Genomic DNA, 23,669 nt, shown 5'->3' on the forward strand with positions numbered 1-23,669 from the left:
GAAAACAGAGAGAGTGATACCACCAATGGCATAACGAGTTACGACTAGGTCGTAAGGGAAGGAGGCTACTAATGATAGTATCTAACAGTACCAAGTATTAAAAGGAAAAGGGGAAGAAAATGGTAGGAGCATCAAAAAGGGAAAAAGTTACAACAATATAACTCTAAAGACACCAGTGAAGAAAAAAGGAGGCAAGGGAATACCAACAGTGGTATGTAAGAATTTACGACAAAGTTGTACAGGCAAGGGAGAGAACAGAAGAAATATTAACCACAATACACTAGAGACTAATGGAAAGAATTCCAAACAAAAAAAAATTTACTTATCTAATACAGCACGAAAGAAACTGGGAAACCATGTCTGATAGCTAGAAGAGGCAAACGAGATCTGTAGTAATTGGGCGGGTCATTGTGGGTTAGGGAGAAGCTCGAGAGATTTGGTGGTTGCAAGCTTTAGGACTGGGTCCGAACCCACTCATTGAGGACAGAATAAAGACAGACAACATCAGATCATATAGTCCATAGTGGAGTGCAATGAAAAACAACATGCGTTGGAGAAAATATATGAGGAAAAACTCATTAATCATATTACTTGCTACATAGATTAGTATGCAATAAATGAGACCTGAGGCAATTCTACTAAGATATTTAATAGAGATATCAGAGATTATATGATTAGAGACAGTGAGGGGAACTTGTGTGATGTCTTAGTATGAGAGATGGTGTTCATACTGTGGGTATAGAAGGAAGACAGTTAGAGGAAAAAGGAGATAATTAGAAGAGTGCAGGGTAGGGTGTCTTCAGGTAGCTTACAGGTAGAGGAAAGGTCTGCAGAGATGAACTGGATAAGGTAAGGTAGTGGGGAAAAACAAAGAAAGAAGTGGAATATGAGGTTGGAGAGGGTTGTGAGGTGTGACTTAGGTTGAAAGGGGGTGAGTGAAGTACAGTGAATAAGTTCATCAAGGATCAGTGCTGGAACAAGTCTATGATTTTGCAAAGTATTCTTTTAGGGGGCATTTAAAGGTGGGTAGGTTAGAAATAATTCTGGTGATTACAGGTAAGGAGTTCCAATTTTTGCTACTGAGTACAAGTATATGCTTTATCTGGGGGATTTATTTGGTTTCTTTATGGTATGTTCACAATGTTGCTAAATCTGGCAGAGATAGGAAGTAATTTGTTATAGTAAACTGTTCAATACAGCAAGGACAAGTCCGTAGCAGGACTTTTCACAAGAGGATATTCAAAAGAGGTGTTCCTAGGGGCATTCAGTGATTTCAATTTTTTAACAAACGGGTGGACAGAATTAGTAATTTATCTTTTTATAAGTGAGTGTGTTCAAAACGTTGCTAAGTCTGGGAGATATAGGAAGTAATTTTGGTATTTAATACTACTGCAATGGTGTTTCATATAGTTTTCTAGGTTAATAAATCTTAATTCTATGTTTGGTCATTTGCTTTAGAGTATTGTGACTGGATAAAGATGGAATGACGGATAAAGAACATTCAACTACTGGGATTAATAATGTTGATGGAAGTGGCTCTTCTAGCTTATGGAGCAAAAGCAACTGAGAGATGATGCTGTAAAAAGTCTTCAGTTACTGTACTACTTTACTGGTTGCAAGGTCTATATGAGTTTGAATCCAAATAAAGCCACCTATGTGTGTTGGAAAAACACAGCAACTTGAAAATCCAAATGAAAACACCCAGGAAATCCACATAAAGGCTTTTTAATTGAACAAAAGCAAGTCACTTAGATGAAATATTAAAAGCTTGGGTTCTTAGCAGTATGACAGTACGCAGTAGTAGTAATATGAATTTGGAAAAAAAGAGAATCATGGAAGAGAAGCCCAAGAGATATTTACCATTTACTGAAAGGGAGCATTATACTAAGAGAATCAGCAACAGCTGGTGAGGAAATATTAGATAGTCTTTTAGATGTACTAAATACCATCACAGTAAATTTGTTATTGTTTACAGATTAATTGTACTTAGAAAGCCAGTTCCAATTAAGGTAAAATCTTTTTGAAGTAATATATTACCTGTGAGGTGGACCTGTGAGTTAAGCTGAAGTAGCCTGAGGTACACGGTTTCAGAAATAGGCAGTGAAAGTATCAAAATGAAAGGCTTACAAAGAGGAAACCAAAACAATTTAATCAAGAAACCAGTAAGTGCTTTTGTCTACATCAGACTTTTTCAAACAGACATACATTTCTTTTACCCAGCTTTTAAAACACAAAGTCACAACATGAAAAAAACAAAAAAATCACAACTTAAATACATTACATGACATAATTTAAAATACATTTATCGATGTACTAATACTTTAACTTCTTTTTAAATAGGCAACAAAGTCTTCCGTATTATTAAGTCTTGGTGTATGGCAAGCATATAGTTTTACCTGCCAAAAATATTCTCTCCATCCTAGTAACCTGCCAAGAATATTCTCTCCACCCTAGTGACTTTTTGTGTTTTAAAAGCTGGGTTAAAGAAATGTATGACAGTCTGAAAAAGTCTGATGTAGACAAAAGTGCTTACTGGTTTCTTGATTAAAGTGTTTTGGTTTGCTCTTCGTATGCCTTTTTTTTTGGTATTTACAGTTCTATAGGCAGTGAATGTTTTGTTTTTAAACCATTACACCAGTTCTTGCGAAAATCCACAGCAATTAAAGTGTGGTTGACTCTTTTGAAGACCCTTTTTAGATCCAGAAATATAGTTCCTGTTAGTAGACCATTCACCATGTTAGAGTGAGAATGCAGGACGTTAAGCTTTTAATCTGCTGTAAAGGTAGTGTACACTTGCAGGGACAACTGGCCCCACCCCCGCCCCCTCACAGTGTAGACTTGGTTCCAAGCTATACCACTAGGTGGCAGCATTACTTCTAAATCAATCACCAGTTGCTTTTAGGTCTCACTGAGCATTTTTAAAATAAATCAAACTCACAGGTTGTGACTGTTACTCCTTAGTGGAAGCAACTTAAAAAGTTTACTTGAGCGGGGAAACCAACTGGAGCAAAACCTAACATTTGCTAATAACAACCAAACCCAGGGACACAGAATTTATTTACAAACAGTAAAAGTGCTGCAAACTACCACACCTGAAGTAACCTGGCTGATTGATTTTTCTGGGCTAGTTCCATCTGGTTTTGTGCGGCCCGCTCCATTCACCCTCGCTATCGCTTGGGCTCACTTCGCTCCCCTACCCTGCCCCCATTCCCTCCCACCCCTGACTCAATTTCCTTTATAGTTAGCGGCACCTCCTCCACCCACTTCACTAGCCAATCTTATAACACACCCACACCTCTTTAAATCCCCACCCCCTTGGTACTCACACTCTTACACCATTCCTGTAGTTTTTCATCACCCTCTGAACAAGCTCATCTATCTCACATTACTCTAATTACTAATATGCCTACTATTCTTAATATACTATTTCTCCCTTCAACTACATTACTCTCTCAGTTCTCACATGCTATCAAAGCACTACTGATAGACACACCAAATCACCCACACTCACTTTATCTCCAAACCACAACACATCTACCTTTACTCACATTTACCCCTCCCTAACTAATTTCACCATTATTGCAACACACAGATTCAAATAATTCCTTACACCTAAACAACATGTTGATCACAAAAACAAATATACACACATGCAACCATTCTCTCAAATAATCAATTTTATATTATCCAACCTGTTACTATTAGGAGACGTCCACCCCAACCCAGGACCTAACAATTACCCACAAAATACTTTCAATACCACTACCACCTCTGTGCTCTCTTCCACCTCTCCATCATACATTACTAATACTATTCACCAAAAAAAACTTACCCTCTCATCTATAAATATTCAAAGTATAGTTAAAAAAAAACAATACACTTCATGCTTGGATCACTCAACACAACCTAAACATACTTGCCTTGTGTGAAACCTGGTTAAAACCAAGTACTTCTAATTCTGAAATTCTCCCCTCTAGCTACAATATCCTAAGGCATGACAGACTTTCAAAAAGAGGAGGGGGAGTTGCAATTGTGTATTCTAACTGCCTGTTTCCCCTATCCCTTTTCCCATATCTGAATTTATCCCAGCTGAGATAATTTTAGCCGACTTTAAACTTAGCCGCCATAAAAAATGCTTGCCATTGCATCAATTTATATCCCTCCTGTAAATAATGTTTCCATTTTAGAATACTTTCTATCCTGGATATCTAAAACTATCCCTTATGAAACCATCATACTAAGAGATGTCAATATTGACTGGCTGCAGATCAATAAAGAATCACCTTCTACTTCTCTCAACCTGTATGGATTCACACAGCTCATCTCTTCCCCTACCCACCTTCATACATTCTCCTCTACTGGTTCACTTATTGACTGGATACTAGTATCTCACCCCCAACATTACCATAATCCAACCACTCTACCAGACACATTAGGTGACCACCTACCTTTACTAGTTCACAGAAACTCTGAAGTCCTGCATAAAGCGCAACAACATAAGGTGACCCGTGATCTATCTAGATATTCTCCTGACTAGCTAAATCACCTCCTCTGTACTATAAACTGGTCCTTTATCTCTAATCTCACTCTCGATGAAGCAGTACTACACTTCAATAACACCTTTCTATCAGTCCTCAACTCCCTTGCCCCACTAGGAAAACTCGCATCAAATTCAGATATGCCCCATGGCGAACTAAAAATACCCTTACACTCACAAAGACCAGAGATAAAGCTTGGAAAACTTGGAAAGGCAATAATACATCTTCCAACCTTATCTCTTACAGGGAACTTAGAAACAAAGCTAAGAAACAAATCAATGTGGATAAAAAGAACTATTACCAACCCTCAGTTAATCCCTACTGTAATCCTAAAAAATTCTGGAACTCTATCAATAAACTTCTCTCACCTGGTACTCCTACCCAACCCACACCTTATTCTGACAAGACTCCTCCGGAAATAGCAACCCTCCTTAATAAGTTCTTCACTGAAACCAGTGAAAACTTAACTGTAACTAACTTCTCCACCCGCATCTCTTTCAATCCATCTACATCTTCATCCACCAATGATTCACCTCTCTCACCCTCATTCTCACTATCACCTTATATTAGTTTGCTCTTAACTAAACTAAAACCTGGTTCATCCTCAGCTGATAACCTTCCTCCATTATTCCTTAAACATGCAGCTACATCTCTAGCTTACCCCATATCTATCCTGATTAATAGATCCATAAAAGAAGGCAAAGTCCCTGAAATTTGGAAGAAATTTTTTGTAGTACTTCTTCATAAAGGAGGAAACTCCACTGAGCCAACCAATTTCAGACCAACTGCCATACTGTCTCCTCTCTCCAAAATACTGGAAAAGTGTATCCATAAGCAAGTACTTAATCATCTGCTACAAGAAAACCTACTCACACCCACTCAGCATGACCTCCGCCCCACACAGAGCACAGCTACCACTCTTGTATCCTTTACTAATAACACTGCTCAAGTCAGGGATAATAGCAAAATAGCATCAGCCCTCTTTCTGGACCTGTCTAAAGCATCTGACACCGCATCTCATACCATACTTCACCATAAACTCTCCAACCTAGGCTTCTCAAATTTCACCACCTCCTGGTTCTGTGATTACCTCACTAATACACATCAGGCTTTTAGATGGAACTCTTCCTACTCCCCCTTTCTAGCAGTTAGGACAGGGGTCCTACAAGGATCAATACTAGGCCTTCTCCTCTTCAATGTATTTACCAATGACCTTTTCTCATCCTGCCCCCAATCCAATCTTATTCAGTATGCTGATAACTCAACCATCAAGTGTGTTGACAACATAGAAAACCTTCAATCCCTTACACAAAACTCACTCCACTCAGTTCAAAACTGGCTACAATCCAACCAACTTCTGCGAAATTCGAGCAGAACTAAGCTACTACTTTTCTTACCTAAAAATCTGGAACATGCAAAACAGAATTTTTCCGTAACATCCCTTAATGGAACTAAAATTTCAGTTGACACCCAAACAAAACTCCTTGGAGCAATAATTGATGATGAATTTAAATTCAACCATAACATTCATAGTTCAATAAAATCTGCTTTACCGTCACAAAAACTTTCTTCGCTGTGCATCCAGGCCATCCCTCACCCAATCTCTGCTTCTACCATCCTTATTCTATGCTTCACCTATTCTTACCCATATACAGAGTAACCTAATATCCAAACTAGAAACCACATATAACAAAGTAGCCAGATTTGCTGCACATCAGCCTTACAAATCCCATCACTGTCTCTCATTAAAGGCTTTACACTGGACTGAATTTTCCAACCTCAATCCCAACTCCTTATAGCCCATAATATACTAAACAATCCTAAATCCTGCCCATCCCTTGCAAATTCTCTGACACTTTACATTCCTCAACGCCCACTAAGAAGTACTAATCAAAACTTTCTTGAAGTTCATAAGCCAAACAAAACCTTTATGAAAATACTCTATTGTCACTCAGTTGCAAAAAATTGGAACACACTCCCTTTAGCCCTTAAACTACTTAAAGACAAAAATGCCTTCAAGAAAAAGCTTAAATCTTTTTTCCTATCAAATTTGATATGTTCATGCTCTAAACTAATACCCAAGAAACATTCAGGGATAACCTAACTAACTGTATCACTTCTAGCTCTCTCTCTACTACCTACACATTTTTTTTCCGTCATATTCCATACTAGTTAGCTCATGTTACACTCAGTTCCCATAATCCCTTATTACTGTTCTTTAATTTATTTATTAACTTCCAAAGTTCACAAAACTTTATCTGTATATTTACTTACTTCATGCCTAGTACCTTGGTTCAGCAAAGTATTGACCTTAGTCTTACCATATTTCTGCTTAGTTTCTTGCCATACTACATGAACATTTCCATATATGTATTGTATTGCATTTCCATTCGTTCTGTATATTCCTTTACTGCATGTTATGTAATTACTTCAGAAGTATTTATACTTAAAATGTGATCTGTGTTTATCTTTGTTCTTACTATTTGTTTACTTAAAACATTTTTGGGAGCTTTTCTCCTCGGGTCTCTACTGAAAAAGGGCTTCTAAGAACCCAGACAAATGCGGTTAACAAATGTAAAAATAAATAAAAAAATAAAAAATGGTGGTCTGTAATGAATTCCAGTTAACATCGAAGCTGTCTGTCAAATGACAGATCTTATTTTTTGTATGTACTTGACTATTTATGCATACATGAGTTTCTCAAATATTTCTAAGTGGCAAAGGTCTGGACTAAGTTGAAATTGCCTTTGGAATGGTAAAATCAAAGCATGCTTGAAACAGAGAATAAATGCCAGAAGTTAATGATAGATGAATGCGTGTGTGTCAAGGGTCTTGAGATTAAGGTAGCAGCTTTCTTAAGTATCTCTGGATGCAGAGAGTTAACATGGGAATCGAAACATGGTCAATTAAATTTAGGTTTTGTTTTATCTGCTTAGCCGCTACAGCTTTAAAACAAAAAAGTGGATAGTTGAAAAGTTTATGAAGGGGGCTACTACATTCATTAACTTCATCTTTTACACAAAAGTTATGTATTTGGATCATGAAGGTCCTGATAGATAAATAGTTTCTAAACCACTTCTTATGAAATCCATGATGAGATACTGGGTAATAAAATACTGTTTTGTATGACCTGAATCATGTCTTAAGAAAGTAACGTCTTCCACTGTGACTTGGGGATGAACTTGTTTGAACTAAGAATTTTTATGGACATCCAGAATTTTTTTGGACTTCCTAGTTGCAAAGTTTGGAGATTCCTAAAGTAGGCTGCTTTAGATTCACTGGAAAGAATCCTAGAAGAACACGAGGTCTATGCAAGACAATATTGATTTGAAGAAATGATGAAGTCATTTTTACATTCAATACATGTCCTTTTTTCAATTTCTAAATTATGTTCTAAGACTAGGTACCTGACTGCCTTTACCAATAAATTTAGAAAATCAATTCACTTTGTTTAGAACGTCTATAAGTATGTTATAATTAGTTGATAAGGTGCAATTAGGGCTGCTGGAGTTATAAAATATGGACTGGCCAATAAGATGCAGTTCCTGAAGAGGCAGGGATTCAAAATTAGGAGGTTATTAAGTAGCATGTTATGCACTCAGATGGAAAAATATTTAAGACACCATTATAGAGAGAAAAGTTTTGGGAATCAGGATTATGACAGGGATCGTCATTGACAAGCTGTACCCAATTACATGAATGCAGTACTCTAGGTTGTCTTTCAAAGGACAGTTCGGGTTTAAGTCTCCACAAATGATTAGCTTGTCTTTCGTTATAGTAAGAATATTTTGTAATAAATATTGTAGTACTGACAAAGTAGATGGATGCGGAATATAAAGTATAGAAAGAAATAGATTAGTATGGCTTCTAATCATTAGCTTTATCACAGACCAAATATAAGGCAAAATTATATGGGTTTGTGCGTTCAGCTATGACAGTGTGTGGGACAGAAATGATAGTTATTATAGAATAGGGGTTATATTCTAGAATAAGGACTGTATTCCACCACCCTGCAGGGAACAAGGTCTATTACTGGTGAAGAATTGTACAATGTGATGCAAACAAGGCCCTATCCATGACTTGTCTTTCAGCTATGATTAAGTAATTTGTTTTACATTTCTTGATTATGATTCACACACTAATAGCAGTTGACTGATTCAGTTGAAGTCTTCATTACATGCCTTTTTCATATGGATTACAGCCATTTATAGGGCTAATCCTTTACCTATTTGCTAATCAGTAGAAACTACCTTTTGTTTCTCTGGCTAAACTACCACTCATCATTAGGTAGACATTATCAAATAACAGCCTATAACAAGAATACTCAGTTCTCAGAGCTGATAATACGGAAGAGATTAACAAAATGTATCTCATATATCAATTATATTTAACAGTCAAACTGAGCAAGTAAATTAGTCAGCTATGGACCTTTACAGCTACACCAGGCGGCAAGGGAAAGGGTCAATACCATATACACATGGATAGCATAGATTAGCCAATTCAACTAACATGTTTTTGGTCGGTGAAGGGAAACTTGAGTACATGCAGAAATAATATGGTTATGATGACCAAACCAAGCAATTAACAATGTACCGTACTGCAAATACTCTACATTCTCTATATATATGCAAATTATACTGTTTTGCAGGGCAGTTATATGACAGGTCCTTTTCTAACAGCTTTTAGTGTGTTTCTAATAGCCTATCAATCAGTTTGATATGGTTATTTTCTAAGAAATCTAATATAAAGTAACCCAAGTGTTGGACAGACTTAACCTCCCTAGTCAATCACACTTTAGAATGTTTTTTCACAGACTGCATCAGATTGAATAACTCCCATCAATGTACAGCAAAATGAAATCCACCAATGAAAGGCCTTAAAAGAATCAAGGCAGCTTTGATATCAACTGTCCATAAACCATTGCTAACTTTTCAGTTTAATAACATTCTCATACTATAGTACATCAGTGGTAATCACTTACTGAGAAAAAGAAAGGGCTGTCACTTTATTTTCATTGCAAAGTGATGTTTTTTAGCTAACTGTAGCCCTTTAAGAATATTACAAACTGTTATTAGTCTTGCACTGCAGTTACGAAGACTCATAGTGACATTTTCACAAAAACTAAAGAACAATACAAACTTTCTACCAATATCAGATGCTTAATTACACTAAAACATAAATATCTGTTTTCCCCACAGTAGGACAATGGAAACTCCATGCCATATCTAAAACAAGCCAAAACACTTAAGATGCATCAGGCCAGAATCCCTAGTTGATAATTAAAACTGTGCTGTTTATCATTACACATGCCTCACTACGTGGTAACAACAAAATTGTAATTCTCTCATGGGCATATCACTTAATGTTTAGAGTAGCACTAAAATAACTTGTCTCAATCACTGTATCTTAACACTAATGCAAGGTTAAATGGTGGGTTATGACATAATACTCACTCCTGCTGTGGTACAGGGTAAGATTTCCTCAGCCCTTATTTGCATACTGTGTGACATTGAGCAAGTCACTCATCCAGGCAGTGCTTAGGGACAACTGGGAATTCGGCCTAGGTTCCTTAATGGTCCCCTGGACTGGAGACTGATGTACAGTGCGGAATGGGAAATTTACCCTTTTCCTCACTGTAGTGCGAACTCGGAGTTGGTATATTTAATTTGCACGGGGTGTGGGGGGTGCAAGCAAGCCCCCTGCAAAAACCTAAAAAAAGTTAGGTTTTTGTGGGGTTTTTTTTTTTTTTTTTGGGATGTCAGAGTTTTCAGAATCTCGATCACATGGTCTCAACCATATGAATTTCAAGTTTCTGAAAACTCAATCATCTCATAGGGATCCTAAATAACAACCCTAATACTGTCATACTATACAGCCTTCAAGTGCACAGTAAGCTTAAAATGGCTGTAAACCCACATTACAAAACATAATATAGTAGTGCAGTGTTCATTACACAATATTCCAGCGTCTGATGACTAGGCAGAAAACAGCTGCTGTAAACACAGCAAATAATATGTAATGACTTCGGGCTAAATTAACTAAAATATTTTGATTTCTTTTCAGCTGTCTTTCACTTCTAGGCTTAAGGTCTAGTTAAACAAAAACAACAACATTAAATATTATAGTAATTATGGAATAATCAACACATGAAATCAACATTAAACTGCATGAAATGCCTTTTTATCCTGTCACTGCTTATGCTTTCATGCATCAAGATGGAGAAACTGGAGCTATAACAAGCTTTAGTCACATTTTCCAAGTAATTGAATTTAGTAAACTTGTGCAAATTCTGATTAAATTCTGACTACACAGAATTCCAAAAGCCTAGGTTTCAGCCTTAAATCTGTTTATGTATATTCAGTGTTCAGGATATTTTTTCTACTGTAACTACGTTATGGTTAAGGGTCACTTCTGTTCTAGTCCACTTACCTATAAAACAAGCAAACCAAAATCTGCAGTTTAGGTGAAGCCTCAACTACAATAAATTGGAGGACCTCTGTGACAAAACCACCCCCAGCCCTGAAGGCACAACCTAAATTGTAAAACATGTTGTGAATGTAGTACTAACCAGGCTGCTGCTTTGGCGGTAGTAGCAGCAGACACTCACCAAATGAACAGAAGAGACAGGTGTAACGAGGCTGTGGTTTCCTTTTTAAAGAAGGGTTAAATTCAATGATGGCAGGACTGCCTTCTTAAGATAAGGTCCAAAATCCCGATAAAAGCACATTTTAACTGTCTGATGAGAAGGAAAGGGAAGGGAAAAGACATGTCAATAAGATACAAAAGGCATCGCAAAGGAAGGGTAAGACCGTGTCTAATAAGTAACAGAGACAGATAATCAAGCACATTGTGGAAATTAACCTGAGCACAGCCTAAGCTGTCATATTTACATAAAGTGGAAACCCCACTACATTTTGGCAAGTCAGGTTTTGTAGAACCTTAACTACCTGAGGCATAAAGACAGTTATGAAATATTAAAGCAATAGCCCTCAAAGCTGTCAAGACAGGGAAAGAGTATCTGGATATGTATAACTCACAAACTGCCTGCTGTACTGTCTTCATCCTGTATCTGCAGATCCTTCTCAAGTAGAAGAAATAGAGCAAGACAAGAACCTTCCATGAACAGAAAAGAAGCAAGGCTGCTTTGTCTAACAACGGACAATCAGAATAAACAGAACCCAACTCTTTAAACCATGGAAAGTGAAGGGGAATAGTAAAACAGATTCCACTCCCTTTGCCCTGACAAGACAAGAACTTTCCTGCCCTGTCAAAAAGTTCAGAAGCTATGTACTGATGTTGGACATAAGAGGGTACAACTCTTAGCAGTGCCCACATGGGCAAGACAAGAAAACTGAAATGACCATCCACCTATGATCCTGATGTAAGAAGCAAGTTAAAAGATCTGTTAGTAAGCTGCTTTCTCCTAGCAGATGAAATGTTAAGTGAAAACTGAGTAACAAAGCTGACACTCACAAATGCATGGCATCCAGTTGTTAGGACCCTGTGCCACCTTGTTACGTACCACATTACTATGATCTATGCTATCACCAGCAGAGTATCCAAATCAAGTTCTGAATGCCTTGACAGCCAGATTCACAACCATCACCATCAGAATAATGTGCAGCTTCGTCAGTGAAATGGACCGGTTTTCTTGGATAAACCTCAGCCCATGTCTGACATATCAGTTGTCAGGCCACAAGCTGGGAAAGGATCCATCAAGGCTCTACTGAACAGATATCACCCACCACTTTATTTTCTTGGTCACAGGGGACCCCTCCTGGTCTAAACTGTTCTCCAACTGGTACTAAAACACTCTGATGATAATGTTGGAACTGCATGTGAAACTTGTCATTTAACAACTTCGTGATACTGGCCAACATGACCCAAAATGATAAACAACAACCGTAGCTGAAAGTTTGGGAAGACTGTTCTATCAGCCCACTGTAAAAAGCAGTCTAGTTTTCATACACTTTTCATTCATAAAAAAACCTTTTAACGAACCTAGAAAGCACCCAGACACACACACAGACACAGACACACACACACACATTTTTTTTTTTTTTTTTAAGAAAGGATCAAATCCAACCTATTCCAACACATTGTAAACCACTACATCCTACAATGGAATTATTGCTCTTAAGTAAGCAGGTAAAGTATTAAATGGACAATGCTCAGCTGAGGTAGTCATCCAAGTAAGGAAACCTGTGCAACCCCCCCCCCCCCCCCCAGCTGAGGACTGCAATTAACTGCTCGATCAAGACACTTGAAAAATATCTTAGCTGTTATCGCTAACCTGACATTTATAAGCGTAGTCTGGCAATGATGATTTCCCCAGCTAGAAACTAATGAACTTCCTGACAGATCTGAATACAGGCATGTGATTATGATGCATCTTTCAAATCCACTGTGCCCACCCATGCCTTTATGGACATCAGGAGGAGAACTGGGTTGGCAAAATTCCCATGAGCATTTGAGAATGGATGTTTAATAAAATGCGTTATTAATGAGCTGCATCTTGCAATCTTCGTTTTGATTCCCTCACTCTCCATTTTCTTACTGTATGACCTGTGCAAGTCACTTAAAGACAGAGCTGGTTATCAAACCCAGGCCAGACAGAGAACTGTACCCATCTACAGAGAGCACACCACCACACAGTAAAGATTATGATGGGCAAGACAGAGGATGTTTCTTGGCTAACTTTTTCAGGATGGAGGAGACAACATCATGGATACTTAATAATCCTCCCCAAATGTCCTTGAAGCTGCTTCTTTTGGGATGATTAAGTCTAGCATGAGAAATGGTGGTGCCAAATACTAGTAAGTGATGCTCTGACTTGAGCTTCAGAATGTACAGATTTACTGAAAGTTGTCTCTAAACATGAAGCGACTAACCGTACAGATTACAATTGTCATCAGATGAGACTTTACCTAATCTCATACATCTAATGAGTTTTACAGACAGTATACCTTGAGCAACTTTAGGAAATGTTTTATCAGTTACTTTCATTCAGCAAGTAAGTAAACTGAAATTACTATTATCAAAGACTTGGCTACACTACTACCTAACAGCACATTGTCTAAGCTACAGCTAGAGCTCTTAAATGGTGTGCATAAGGGTAAGATGAATAACTTTAATCTCAAATGTAGTACCTCTAGTACTTACGTTTTTATCTGATCTATAAGTTCACAATTTAAATATTGTTTCTATCAATCAAAATTTTAGCAACTGCAAGACATACAAATTGTGCATTCAGATAGCAAAGATGGATGGATCGTTTTGATGTAGGTAAAAACTGAGTGCTAGAAAACTTGAGTATCTGCATAATATGAAAAATTTAAAAAAAATACTGTTTTATATAAATATGCATGAAAAAAAAAATCACATGATGTTTTGTGCACATTTCAAAATACTGGTGATTATTCCAAAGCTTACCTGCAGTGTGAGGTGAAATGACTAACAGAATGTAATAACTCATACTGAACATGGACCGAACAATATTTTATCAGGTTTGTAAAATCCTTCACAAGCTAACAGCAGTTTTAAAGACATAGAGCTGTTAAAGACAAGCAAAAAAAAAAAAAAAAAAAAAACCCTGGGGGCAGCCAAAGATGCATTACAAAAATAGAAGAATACATGGCGATGAGCTTAAAAAGGATGAACTAATGGAAGAAGAAACTTATTACGAACGGGGCTTGGATTAAATAAATGTTCCAGAGCTGTTACATCTGGGTTACTAGCATTCCAAAATATGTGGAGTAAAGTACTTTAAAAGACTTCCTCAGGAGATATAATGTGGGTCCCCTAAATCCATCTAAAGACATGTATACAAGTATGCAGAACTGAGAGAAGGAAACCACAGGAAGCCCCCTACCCCCAATGATCTGTGCAAGTCTCACTCATACATGACAAAAGAATGGATTATAACAAAAGCCAGGAGCAAAACAATCACAAACCCAGAGGGCAGAATTATAAGACTATCCCCAGACTATTCTACAGCTTTGTTTGTCAAAGAAAAGCCTTCTGAATGCATTAGAAATCTGTTCAGAAGAAAAAAAAATCCACAGCATTTACCTATCCTGCACAAATGGTTGCAATCACTGGTGGAATGAAAACAAGAAGCACAGAAATTGCTCAAGAGGTAACAGAAGTAACAGTGTCCAGAAAACGAAAACAGATAGGGCCATGTGGACCTAAACTTGGAGGTTGACTGGTCAAGACAAAAGAAGAAATTCTTCCATCTGAGCAGATGCAGAGTATAAACTTCCCGCAAAAACAAAGTAAATATTAAAGACAAAGGAAGCAAGCAGCAGAGAACACAATAAATTACAGCAAGAGAAACTACAGCTACCAGCACAGAAGATAAAAAAGAAACCTCAAACAACATAAAAATGATCCAACAAAATTGCAGTAACAGTTAGGTCAACGGGGATGTCAGGCAGCAGTGGCAAAATGGCAGAAGAGGAAAGAGCAAAGAAGACAGTTCCTACAATCAGAAGTAAGAAAACACAAATAAGAAATGCAGCCAAGTGGAGACCCAGACAAAGCGACAACAGCTGGCCTGTCTGATAAGGGAAGGAAGACAAAGTGTTCCTTCTTGGGGCAGTCAGAACAGTAAGCAAAATGGAAAACAACGGGGAGCAAGGAGTACACAGAAGAGAAGAAAATAGATGGGTCCATGTGGGTATATAAAGGGTTAAGTAGTAAGAAACAGGCCAACAGATAAACAAGGAATGAAAAGGAAGGCGCAGATTTAACATCTTTCATACCTCTCAACTTCTCAGCACAAGAAATCTGGACAAAGCCAGAAACAATGGGGGGACAGAGGCCCACAAATATGGACAGATTTTAAGCATTACTCCCATAAGCTTAGAAAGTTGCTAGAATAACCGGTTTTGCATTATTATGCATTTTTTTAAAGGAAATGTCTGAAACCAAAATGTCTGTCACTATTTAGTATTATTTAGTGACTTCAATCCTCAATGATTTGCTGGAAAATGACAATCTTTATAAGGATCAAACAGAAAATATGAGGCAAAAAATCTGGACAGTTGAGAGGTATGAGTCACCTTTCAAATGTTATCACCAAGGAACTACAAACTTAAACATGACTGATTAAATTTGCAGTGACTTTACAGAAATGTGAAAAAAGTAGCATGCGAACCAAAAGGAAAGATGCTGTTTACAGTACTGCCTAAATAATACTGTCTCAGAAAGAAATGTTAAAATGTTATACTGCTCTAGCTGTAAAATGTCCAAAATTGAGAATAGCTGGCATGACCTCAACAGGAAGGATACTGAATACATTATTAAGTGTTTGTGTTGTGTGTATATGTGGTGTGGGGTAACCTTCAGCAACAGATACAGTTAAAATATAAATAAGGGGAGGAGAAAGAGACGCCACAAATTCTATTAAGAAGAAAAGATGGAAGACATAAGATAAGGAATGGAAGTAAAGTGAATCAGAGAATGAACCAGGGAGGAGAAAGTACACAGAACTGAAGAAGAGCTAAATTACCCTTAAGACAGAAGGGATATGGGAAAAGGAGAATAAAACAAAAATGAATTATGTAGACTAGTTAATTGTAAAAAGAAGGGTACAGAAAAACTGGGAGTAATCTAAACAGAACAGCAAGGGTTTGATGCTGACAAAAGTAATGTGTCAAGAATAGCAGAAGTGCTATACACCTTCAGCACAAAAAGAGAACGGAAGACACTCAGGTTAGGACAAAATGAACAGCAGAAGGGGAGTGTGTAAAGCCCAATGACCCCAGATGGAGATGAAAGACAGACACTAACATGGGGGAGGTCACAAGTGGGACCACAGAAGGAAACACCAACAGAAGTAACTGTGGAAGCGGGTGGGGGAGTAGTTGACACAATAACAGTAAACAGCCACAAAGATCAATGGGGAAGGTGAAGGCACAAATGAGCAAATGATGGGGAAGCTCCATAAGGAAGGAGCATGGAGGTATAACAGACCAAAGCATAAGTGCAGAAAGGGGCAACAGAGGAGATAAAGTTAAAATTAAAGTGCAAAATGAAACACGGCACAAAAGACAACAGGTGGGGGGGGGGAGATGTCAGCAGCAAGGAAGAGACTCTAGGAAAGCTGAAGATGCACAATGGTTAAACAGGGGTTTGACAACAAAAAAGGATCAAAGCAGACAGGAAGAAGATGCAAAAAAAGTATGCTTCAATCAGGCGGGAGAAAATACCAAGTGGACAGTCCAAAAAACTATGCACTGGTATGACAAAAAGGGAGAAAAAGCAGAGTATGTACTCCATGACAGGAAAGGAGAGGGAGAGCGACAAGCCGGGGTATTAAAACCATGAGTTGGAAGAGTGTGGAAATATGGTGATTAAAAGGGTAAAAAAAGGGAAGCAAACAAGATGGAAATAAAGGAATACAATGCAGGGGCAACAGAGCACAAAGCAGGTACTGCAAGCAGTGCAGTGATCTTGTATTTAGGAAAGAACTGAAAACAGAAAAAAAAACAGAAGAAAGCAAAGATGGGTGGATGCGTCATTTGTCTAAGATAAGCAGACAGGAAAATGGACACCAAGTAGCACATATGCACCGAATGTAGATGGGGGGGGGGGGGGGGGGGGTAGATACTTCTTCCAAAAACGGGAAGTTCTCTGATGTTGAACTGACATGTGAAAACCACAGTTTTACAAAGGAACAAAGTACAAAGGATTAGTCCAGATAAAAATCAGTTTAGCTAGCAGATCTAGGAGACTCTCTGATAATCTCCCTGCTGGGAGGAAAAAAAGACTCCTTGTTTAAGGTTGCAATCATTTATTCCGTTAAGTAGGTAGATAGACGAGTGGTCGTCTTCTGATACATTACATTCTACAGGCCAGTTATTTAAAGGCAGTTACACACAATGGTGGGAGGGTCCAGGTGAGTTGACTGGAGGAAAATCTGGAAGATGGAAAAAATAAGGAGCCAGTCCCAAAGCTTAGAGATTAGTCGCTAATTTCAATATTCCTGACATAACAGTGAGGGTTTACCAGCTCACAGCCTGTTAAGTCTTATTCTTAGTTACAAGACTTTTATTTTTAACACACAAAACATGACAACACACCATGAGCTACCACTTTGTTTGTGTCTTTTGGCAACAGCGGAACTCCGGTCCGCTAATGATTGGCACTAGAGTTTTACGTGCTGGCTTGCCGGGCCTAACACACAACCTTCAACGAAGGAACACCCGTTCATGCATGTCGCCACATAGAAGACGCTCTAACTGAGAATCGAACGGGCAACGTCTAACTGTGAGGCGACAACGCTACCGCAGCACCACCACCGTGAGCTACCACTACAGAACTGTATTAAGAAAATACTTTAGCCTGAGCTTCATCAAGTCCATCTATTAGGATAGTTTACACTATGATCATTGAAAATGCCTGCTTTTACACACTATCACCAGACTTTATTACCCTGTTTTGCAAAACATGTAATATGAGAGGCTGTGCTGACTTTGTTGGGCTCATATTCCTTGGAGCTAATTATGAAAGCTTTATTACAGAACTTTTTCCAGTCTGACTTGTCCTTGTCAATGCTCGTTATCAAATGTAATATATGAGACTGAACCCACGTTTACAGGGCTCATATTTCCTGAAATACATTATGAAAGACTAATCTTCTCTTCTATAGCAAAAAGGTTTTGACACTCGTGCATCTACCTCCTTTACTGAATAAACTATTTGAAACTTCAACAAGGCATCTTTATTCCTCCGTTAGGGAGGGTATCAGAGAGTCTCCTAGATCTGATAGCAAAAGTGCTTTTATCTGGACTACTACTTTGTACTCTGTTTCTTGCTATTCCTGTCACCCTCTGGGTCACAGGTGAGATATCAGACTTGACTCAAGCCTTCTGGATTACCTCTGTTTACAATTTTACAAAGCAGGAAGGACAGAAAAATGGAAGAAAGTATGCAACAGAATTCAGAAAGAACTACTATGGTTAGTGAAAGCAGGGCAGTAAGCAGACATATAGAGAGAAGTACATGGGGAGTAAAGGGGGGGGATTGCTGCCTAGTCCTGAAAGTAGAATCTCAACTGCCACTAAAAGCGTTGAGAAGAAAAGCACAACTGAATGAAAGGAAACTTGCAAGACAGAAAATCACCGACTGAGGCTAAACTTAGGAGGTAAATTTTGAAGGTCCTCTTACCAGACGTGGATGCTGTTTTATTCTTGGCAGGTTCTTATTCTGCTGCTCCATAGAATTAGTGTGAAAAGAAGATGATGAACTCAGTCATTTTGAAGTAAAAGATCTTTATTAGGCAGATGAGTGTTGCTAAGCATCAGGTACAACAAGAACAAACAGCAACCATGTCTGGCAACAGGACCTTCAAAATTTAGATACACAAGGTGTATGTGTGTGGATTGCTGTTTGTTTGGTGTGCTTGTGTTGTGTGTATGTGTTTTGAAACAGCAAATTTTTTCCCTAGGAAAAAATTCACTGTTCCGAATGTTCTATGTTTTTTTTTTTTCGATTGCTAGGGTTCGATATTAGAACACTCGACATTTTGAATGTTTGGTGTTCTAATATAGACCCGGGAGGAAAAGTAATAAGTATTCATCAGAATTAGAAGGCAGTCAGGGGAAACACTGGACTGCTTCATACAAAGAAAGTGAGCAAGATGCTCAGAAGGATGGATATGGGAGCTGGCTATCTCAGCCCACACACTCGTAACTATTAAAACTGGTGAGAGAAGGAAAGGTAGTGGAGTAGGGACAGGCACAGAGGAAGAGAGAGCAAGACAAAAAGAAGCTCAGGAAAGAAGTGAAAAAAATTTTACAAGAAAACCAACAAGATACTGAAATGTAAATGCAGCCCTACTCATGGTATACAAAGGAAATTTTACTGTAATCCGTTTGTTTTAGCAGAGATGTTTGCTATCTCTGTATATTGTATGTATCTTATGTGTATACATTCGTGTCAGATAGAGCTTTTCTCCTTGGGCCTCTGTTGAAAAGGTATTTTACTGCCCAGTTGCACATTCCCAGTTATTAAATGCAATAAATAAAATAAATAAATAAGGAAATGCAAGGGAAGCACAGTGTAATGGAAAAAAAGCGATAATAGGATGTCTAATGTCGAAGGCAGACAGGTATATGAGATGAAGGAGAAACAGGTCAAGAGGAGTGAAATAAACTGCAGCAGGGAGCAGTCGTTCAAGATAGCAACAAGGAACTGGGTCTGCAAGGGGAAGCAGTTAGATGGAACACAGGCTGAAGGTAACAGCAGCAAAAAAAAGGCAAAGTACAAAGAAAGACATTCTGTTGGAGACAATGGGAAAGGGCATGGAAAGTACCAGCCTTGAGACTGAGAGAAAGAAATAAAATAAGAGCAATATGTCAAAACTTTAAACGGACAAAACAGTGTGTGCAATGCACAGAACAAAACATAAGCAAAAACGTGAAGGTTTGCCTGAAAATAAGCGGGACAGAAACACAAAGGGAAAACAAAAAATGCTTGGCAAAGAAATTTCACAGAAGGAAGAAGGAGGGTAATAGGAAGACTGGAGGGGGGGTGATACGGGGACTTAACAAGGACACTCAGCCAATGATTAGAAAAAGAAACTGGATTCCATAAGGAAGCCAAAGGTGAGCCTGCTACCACAGGAGAAAACACAGAATATGGAACTATGCCCACAATTAACACAGATGAGAAAATACTGGCATGGCTGCATTTGTAGTGCAGAAAAGCTACATTCAAAATACATTTACAAAGCGCACGTGTAGTTTGTGCAGGGCAGACTCTCAATGGACATCTGTAGGACCCTGCAAGTGAGAAAAAGGCACCACATTGCTGTTCAACAACAAAAAAGACATTGACTAAGGAAGAAGTAGGAGATTGGTTTGGCAGAGAGGTCAAAGCACTATACAAGAACGTAATGGTCTTGAACATGGTTAATGTGAGCATGACTAAAGTGGCCACACAGTGGGGCGCAGGACAAGGCTGCATGTTGCCTCCAGGGCTGCTCATTCTAGTCATATACACCTTAATCAGAGAAATTAGGGAAGGATTAGTGGAAAGGGGAAACAAAAGGAGATGGAAGAATCCACTTTCTTCTTTTCTTATATGACTGCAATGTCTCCTGTTGACTGAAAACAAAAACAACAAAGCAGGTAGTATAAGGGAATGGTTGTAGGACTGAGATGCAAGATGGAAAATTGAGCTAGTGAAGCTAAGAAATGAACGGGAGGGAGCATGGAACAGCACAGTAGAGGCACTCAATAAATCTGGACTGAAATACCTCAGACCAGGGGTAGAGTCGACCTTAGAGAAAATAAGAGGGAAAACTGCAAAGAATTAACTAAAGAAGTGGAAGTGTGCCTGAGAAAATGGGGGAGAGAAAGCAAAAACTATGAAGACGGGTGACCATCTTTGCAATGATGGCAAGCCCAAAACCAGGTCATGTACTGAGATATACCACAATGACAGAAGTAGAACAAGTTTATTTTATTATTTATTTTATTTTACATTTGTTGACTGGGAGTGTCTGACTGAGCAAAAGCCCTTTTTCAGCAGAGGCCCGGGGAGAAAAGCTCCAATACATTTAAGGCAATTACAGTAGCAATAAGACATTTAGTAATTTGAGAAATAGAAGATCGACAGAAATTATTTAAGTAGATACAATCAACAATTTCAGTTGTCATCAAGTTATACAATAATTTAAAAAAGCAGGTTAAGTAACAAAGCTAGGCACTACAATAGTTACTCTAATGGCTAGGTGGGAGGATTATTGTCAGTGAGGGTGTGAGCAGTGACGGGTCTAGTGTTTTTTAAACTAGTCTTTGGTAGCTAGTTTAAACTGTTTAGGGTTTGCCAAGTTTCTTATGTCAAGGGGCATTTTGTTCCATGCAATAGAGGGGTGGTAGCTATATAAGTTGCTGCCAGTCTTAGTATTAGGTTTGTGAACATTTAGTAGGTCTAGGTTTGCACTTCTGAGTTGTCTGGTAGGACAGTCGTAGGAAATGAGAGATGACAGCGCTGGGCAGAAAGAGGGTTGATATAGGATAGAGTGTGTCGTTTGGAGCAGAGTTTGGAGTAACAGGTGGGGTAGTTCAAGCCAGTTTAGGCATTTGAGAGAGACGGAGAGAGTTATGAGTTTTATATGAGTGTTGGGCTGCAAATCTGGCTACCTTGTGATAGGCTGTTTTTAATTTCTTAAGTAGAGTTGAGTTGAGTTGAATTGAGATTAGTAAGTATTTGGAAGCAGTAGGTTAAACAAGGAGGAAGATAGGCATGGGTAAGAGTAAGTCTGGCTTCGGTGTTAAAGAATCTGTCAGTTCTGTTATAAGAAGGACTCAAGGATGATTTCCAAGATGGCTGCAAATTGAGTAACACCTTAACCCTAGCTCTCTCAGTGTGAAAAGAGAAACTTAGCAGAGAAAACCAGTGGACCTAGATTTCTGGGTAACTTTTAGTAACTGGCCAGTAAATGCACAGACTAGATGTCAGGAAAAAAGAAATGCAGAGTACCTGAAGGAAATTCAGCTACAATAGCCAAAGAAAAATACTATAGCTGTTCAGCAAAAAGCAGTACAAGCTCCAAACTTGGCTTTCAGTAACCTAGAGGAAAGTATAAGGTAATTGTACACAGACCTGACTAAAATAAATGAAACACTGACAGAGGACATGAATTCAAACAATAAAAGGCTGGAAAAAAATGAAAGAAGCTCTAAACAGATATTCACATAAGGTGATAAAAATGCAAAACTCAGAGGTCAAAATGAAGAAAAGGCTGGATGAATATGAGACAGCACAAGAGATGTTTAAAAAAATAACAGAATCAGAGGACAGACAACGTAACAAAACCCCGAGTATTTTCTGTTGTACTTGAGAAGCTGGAAGGAACAGACCATATTAATTTTATGAAAGCACAAATAAGCAACTGGGCTGGTATTCCACAACAGGAATTGTTAACTGAAAGGGCATATTGTGTGCATGTTCCAAACCTGGCTATGGGAAAAACAACCTAGACCTTTAATATTAAAGCAGAAGGAGTTGACTCTGACAAAATTGTGGCAGAAGGACAAAATACTAAAAATGGGAGACAGCAGGGTGTTTGTGGAGAATGACTACTCATTGTACACCAGGCAGGAGAGGAGTAAATTTATCCCATTATTCATGGAATGTTGAGAAGCAAGCATGAGATTCAAACTGCTGTACCCAGCTATATTCAAAATATTGTTCCCAGGAGTAACAAAATCATTTTTGATAAAGTACATGTTAAAGAAGAAATAAATAAGTTTGTCCAACAGAAAATGAGATTTATTTATTTAACATTTGTTTACCGGGAAAGTCCGATTTGGAACAAAGCCAATTTTCAGTGGAGGCCTGGGGAGAAATGCTGCATTATGCTTCTTGTTTGTATGGTAATAAAGACTACAGAGAGACTTGTACCAGTGAAACATTTTCCAGTGTTTCAACAGAAAGTGATTGAGAGAGAGGAAAAAAGCATAAGAGGTGATTAGAAGAATCAAGAGTACGTTGGAAATGAAGCAGCGACAGGGTTTGGGAGAAGGAGATGATCAGGAATACAACAAGAAAATATGGAAGTATTGGACTTTGTTAAACTTGCAGGGGACTCTAAAGCATATGCCCTACTTCATGTCTTAACTTTTAAGTTTTAACTTTTGGAAAATAAAATCAGTAACTTTGAACTTGATAAATGTGGGATTGCAGAGCAATAATTATAACTGTGAAAAATGACAGAACAGGAAAATCTGGAAATATCGGATATTTTTGGACTCATATGCCCTACACTTTATGTCATTAATGTTTGGAAAAATACTCAAGAGAGGAAGTGGAGGGGGAACGTTAACTGTAAGTAAAACATTTTTTGCTTAATAGTACTATTTAAATTGTGCATGGTTTTATTTGCATGTTATAAAGTAAAATTTTTTAAAGTTATTTTTAAGTGTAATGGGGACACTAATGTAAATAGGCGCGTCTATTTTTTTTCGTTCTCTCTTTTTTCTTTCTCCTTGTTCAGTTTTAAGAAATGTAGGCACTGGAATGTAAAAAAGAAAAGAAAAGAAAAAAGATCTAGTTAAGAGCATGACAAAGGAAATTTAGTGTGCTTTTTCTCATTCTTGCATCTGGAAATAACTG

General features: G+C 38.1%; 1 protein-coding gene across 9 annotated transcripts in view; it reads right to left on the reverse strand.

Moving 5' to 3' along the window:
* Window positions 1–23,669, reverse strand: part of ADD3 (adducin 3) — a 3,087,715-nt gene that overhangs the window by 896,011 nt on the left and 2,168,035 nt on the right. The window lies entirely within an intron of this gene.

This window comes from Protopterus annectens, chromosome 14.part0 (genome assembly GCF_019279795.1).
Source record: "Protopterus annectens isolate FY-2018-M chromosome 14.part0, PAN1.0, whole genome shotgun sequence".
NCBI classification, from domain to species: Eukaryota; Metazoa; Chordata; order Ceratodontiformes; family Protopteridae; genus Protopterus; species Protopterus annectens.